The 5,526-nt window shown below is 36.0% G+C and overlaps 1 pseudogene; it reads left to right on the top strand.

The window, feature by feature from the left end:
- The first annotated feature begins 4,038 nt into the window (after window positions 1-4,038).
- Window positions 4,039-4,470, top strand: LOC110295152 (annotated as a pseudogene).
- Window positions 4,471-5,526: the final 1,056 nt, after the last annotated feature.

Here is a 5,526-nt window from a genome sequence, read left to right as displayed (position 1 = left end):
CCAGATTCTTACATTTCCCAACAAATCAAATCCATACCCTCTTTTTATTCTCACAATAGGATCAACAAGCAACCAAAAGTTATGTAACATTAAAAACAAACAAACTATAATAAGACAACACAATTTTTTTTTTAAATGTGAGCCAAAGAAAATGCACAAGAAAAAAATACAGTCTCAAAGTAATACATATTTTCACATACAGAAACCCCATGACAACACAAAATTAGACTGGTAAAATGGAGCATCTATGTAGATTTGATTTGCATTTTTCTGTTTCTGTAAGTGTTCCTGAGATATTTTTATGTTTTGAAAATATTCTGTTTACATCATTTATTCATTTAAATTGTTACTTGTTTTCTTGATATCCATTTTTAGTTATTTAATATATTTATTTTAATAAAATAAAATTTTATACAGTATATTCATATTAGAGTTTTCCTTTCCTCAACTTCTCCAAGATCTTTCTCAGTTTGCTAGCTGCTAAAATCCACACTATCAATTTCAGATCTTTTAACTCTCTACTTTCTTCTTCAATTTTTCAAAGCGTTATTGTATAAGTCTCTTGGTTAACATTTCCTCCTGATACTGTATTGCCCATTTGGTTTTGCAGGCCATTATAAAGGTGTTACTTCCTTGATTTCATTCTCTGTACCTGCCATCTGTATATAGAAAGGCTACTTATTTTGTGTATTAATTCTATACCCTGCTACTGTGCTACTTACATTTATCAGACACAAATGTTTCCTTGAGAAATTTGTAGGGTCACTCATGTTATTATATTACATGCAAGTATAGATGTTTTGAGTTATTCCTTTCCTGATTGTATCCATTTGATCTCTTTTAATTTCATTAATGGAATACTTCAAGTTTTATTTTGAATAGACATGAAGTTTGTAAATTATTGTTCCTTTTCTTGCTCTTTAATCTAGGGTAAATTGTTGGAATTTATTTACATTTAGGAAGATGTTAGTGATGGGCTTCTTATAAATCATTTTTATTGTGTTTGCTATGTCCCTTGTATCTCCAGTCTCCCCAGGTTTTTATTAAGAAACAGTGATGGATTTTGTCATAGGTAGTTTCTGCATCTAATGAAATGACATGTGCTTTCATCTTTCAGATTGCTTATATGGTGGATTATATGCCTTGGTTAATTTATGTTGAATCATTATATGTATCTTATATGGTCATGGTGGATGATCTTAAGGATGCGTTTTTGGATATAGTTTTCAAATGTTTAAGTGAGAAGTTTTGCATCTATGCTCATTTAAAACATGAACAATAATTAATTTTCTGCAATTAATTTTTTTGTTCAATCTTTTTTTAAAGATTTCACTATAATTAAGGGATTATGAAAATAACTGAGTAATGTTTCTTCTATTTTGAAGAATAATCTGAAGAGATTTTGGCATTAATTATTAACTGAGAGTCTGGTATGATTCTTCACTTAATCTATCTGACTCTGGGTTTCTTTAGCAAGAATTTAAATGAGTGCTTCTGTTTGAATATGGATTATAGATCTGTTTAAAATGCCTATCTGATATTGATTTAACCTTAATATTTTGTATACATCAAACCACAACCATCAATATTTACTGGGGAAATAGAGACATAGAACATGTGGAAGTGGCCAACCATTGAAGAGTCTAACTTAAGACCCACACTATTGGAAGGAGCCTACAATACCTGGATGACCTTGGTTCTGTGGAGGCTCGATAACCCAGGGTAGGAGAATGCTACGGTGCTAAAGCAAATGTGTGTGGGCAGGTGGGGGAGCCCCCTTATGGAGGCAGGGGAGGAGGAAGGGATGCGGGTTTGTGGAGGGGAAATTTGAACTGGGATAACATTTGAAATGTAAACAACCAATAAAAAATGAAAAACAACAACAAAAAATAAATTTATCAAATTTAGTTGTAATTGAATTTTAAAATTTTATCCTTATGTTCCTTAGGATTTCCTTGATGTATATTTTTAATATAGATATTCTTTCTCCAAAATTTAGTAAAGACTCCCCTGTAACTTTCATTTATATTTCTTTTTGTTTGTTTTTTGGTTTTTCTAGAAAGGGTTTCTTAGTGTAGCCCTGGCTGTCCTGGCACTTACTTTGTAGACCAGGCTGGCCTCGAACTCAGAAATCCACCTTCCTCTGCCTCCCAAGTGCTGGGATTAAAGGCATACGCCACCAACCCCCAGCAATTTATATTTCAAAATGATTTTTTCATTTGTTAGATTTTCTATTTGGATTCCAACATAGAGATAGATAGCTTCTTGAAATCTACTCCATTTCAATGGTATTTCTTTTCTTCCTTTATAACTTTCAGTTGTGCTGTAAATAGTAGGGGATCTCACCAATGCCTTTCTTTTTTGGGGGGAGGGGGATATTGGCCCTTAGTTCTATGACATTTCGTCTTTAAACTTCCTTAAATGTGTTCTATAGATTTGGATTGATAGCATAATTTTCATTCAATTCTAGAGATTCTAAAATTTTATTTCATTTCATTCTAGAAGATTCTAAACTTCTTTATTTTTTTGGGGGGGGACCCATTTATTATTTAGTAGTGAATGGTTCTGTTTCCATGGTTTTATAAGCTTTTACTAGTTTCTGAGGTTGTTGTCATTAGGCTCTAATTGGTGATTGGATGCAGGGTATTATTTCAAATTTCTTGAATGTTTTCAGACTTCCTTTATATCCAAAACTGTGCTTAATTTTGGAGAAAGTTTCATGAGTTTCCGTGAACAAGGTAAGTTGATTTGTATTTGAGTAAAATGTTCAGTAAATGCTCTTTAGACCCATTTGATTTATGACATCATGTCACTCCAGCATTTCTATTAATTTTTGTGACTAGATGACATACCAATTTGTGAATTTTGTGTCCTGAAGTCTCCCAGTATCACTGTTTGATGGTCAGTATGTGGTTTTAGCTGTAGTAATGTTCCTTTTATGAATATGGATGTCTTATTTTGGGCACATAAATGTTTATGATTGTATTGTTCTTCTCTATGTCTTCTGAAACTTTTTAACTTGCAATTTGTTTTGTAAGATATTAAAATGGCTACATGAGCTTGTTTCTTGATGCCATTTACTTCGAATATTTTTCATTTTCATTCTAGAGTTGTTTTTTTTTCAGTATATTTTATCACATTGTGATACAACCCTGCCCAAGACTGTGTTACTTAGTCTACAACACTATTTGTAGTTGTGGTGTGTGGCTCAGCCTTGGCACATAGCTTTATTCCAAGAGAGTTCTGCATAAATATTCTTACAATGATGAAATAACATCAACCACAGGTCTTGAGTTGGAGCAAGCAAACGTTGACAGGAATTTAACATATGATTATTAAGAAAAAAATCATAGAGTGTAAGACAGTCATAAAATGGATTGAGAGACATACAGGAATTAGAAAGGGGAGACATTCAGTTTAAAGTAGGTTTTTGAGATGGTGAGTGAAAGAATCATTCCTTCTGGGATATCAGATAAGAAGGAAGGTCACCTGGGATACATCTCTGTCTCTGAGCTAGCAGGATTCTACCCCATCATCTGGTCCCTGAGTCTTCATTGGTAAAACCAAATGATTGAGACCTTCTTATGAAATAACAATGCTTGGTGCTCCAACACAGGGCATGCCCTTAGAGACCCATAAATCATGCCAGCTAAGACAAACTGAGACACCATCAGACTTGTTAATATACCTGGGAAGTCCTCAAGGATAGAACTAAGTAATAGTAAAAAGAACAACCCTTCTAATGTTAAGGATGGAAAATATTATAATATGGGACAATAGAATCCTGTATAGTGCTTCTTTAGATGGCTTGAAAATCAAAGCAGAAAATGAAAAGGAAAGTGTCTTAAGATTGATATAATACCATTTATAATCACTATAAATTTGATAGCCCATATTATGTCTTTAATAGCCATTTTGCACCCAATATGAAATAGTGGTTTAATAATTATGTTAAGTATGAAAAATGTGTTGATAAGTTACAAGACATATAAAGACTTATAGATGAAAATAAGAAAAGTGGAGAGACAGAGATGCAAGATGTCAGCCTCCCCAGGCTCGGGAGTAAAAGTTCCTTGAAATTCCTGACTGTTGGCAGAGCTGGAAAAAGGCAAGATAAGAGTAGGCAACCACAGTTAGCTGGGGCCTGGAGGACGATGAGGACATGAGATTTACAAGATACACAGGGATGATAATTGTACCCCCACGAACAATATATGAAAACATAATATGCAGCCTTCAAATATAATATACAATATAAGTACCCAGATGCACTCCTGTCTGTAAGATTTGTAACAAGAGTCAATATAAGCAGCCTCAACAGTTTGAATGGAATGGTGGATTCAAGAGCCACAACAGTGCTGGCAAAGTGGCAGAATTCCCATAGCATCAGTTATACTGCAGGAACTGTGGAGCTTGAATATGTTAAAAGAGAACATGAAGCTGCCACAGCTACCAGAAGGACACCATTAAAGCAATTAGTCGCCAAGGCCCTGGCTTCCCCTTCCGATCCAACTCAAGCCTTCATTTTCCATAGTACTGGATTTTCTAGATACATCTGTAAACCTCAAAGTTCTGGAGGGAAGCCCCACTCAGACTTCATCCTGAGACACTTCTCTGATACTAACTTCTCATCCATTTGAAATACATAAGTTGTGCTATGTAACATTATCTGTCGAGTGTAACCACTGTCTGCCTGGTTGAACTTTGGGATCAAGAAGGTGTGTTGAAATCAGTTTTCTTTGGGAGCAGAAAGCAACAGTGAACAGACACATCACACAATCACCTTCTGCTGGCACTTTGCCTGGGCCTGCCTTTGCCTGCCCTGCCCTCTGCTACAGCTGTGTGGTGGCCCTTAAATAGATGGGAAGGCTTCAGGTAACAGTCATGGGATTAACTATTGCTGAGCTTGGGGCTCTTTGGCTGCATCCCTGCTTTCTTTCTTTCTTTTTTTTTTGTGTGTCTTTTTTTTAATATACTTTTTATTAGGTATTTATTTTATTTACATTTCCAATGCTATACCAAAAGTCACCCAAACCCTCCCCCACCCACTCCCACTTCTTGGCCCTGGCGTTCACCTGTACTGAGGCATATAAAATTTGCATGACCAATGGGCCTCTCTTTCCACTGATGGCCTACTAGGCCATCTTCTGAAACATATGCAGCTAGAGACACAAGCTCCCGGGGGGGTGGGGGCGGTACTGGTTACTTCATATTGTTTTTCCACCTATAGGGTTTCAGATCCCCCCAGATACTTGGGTATTTTCTCCAGCACTGACATTGGGAACCCTGGGATCCATCCAATAGCTGACTGTGAGCATCCACTTCTGTGTTTGCAAGGCCCCGGCATAGTCTCACAAGAGACAGCTATATCAGGGTCCTTTCAGCAAAATCTTGCTAGTGTATGCAATGGTGTCAGCATTTGGAGGCTGATTATGGGATGGATCCCTGGGTATGGCAGTCTCTAGATGGTCCATCCTTTTGTCTCAGCTCCAAACTTTGTCTCTGTAACTCCTTCCATGGGTGTTT

This window comes from Mus caroli, chromosome 1 (assembly GCF_900094665.2).
Source record: "Mus caroli chromosome 1, CAROLI_EIJ_v1.1, whole genome shotgun sequence".
NCBI classification, from domain to species: Eukaryota; Metazoa; Chordata; class Mammalia; order Rodentia; family Muridae; genus Mus; species Mus caroli.
The sequence above is the reverse complement of the archived record's forward strand: the minus strand, read 5'-3'. Positions and strand labels throughout refer to the sequence as shown.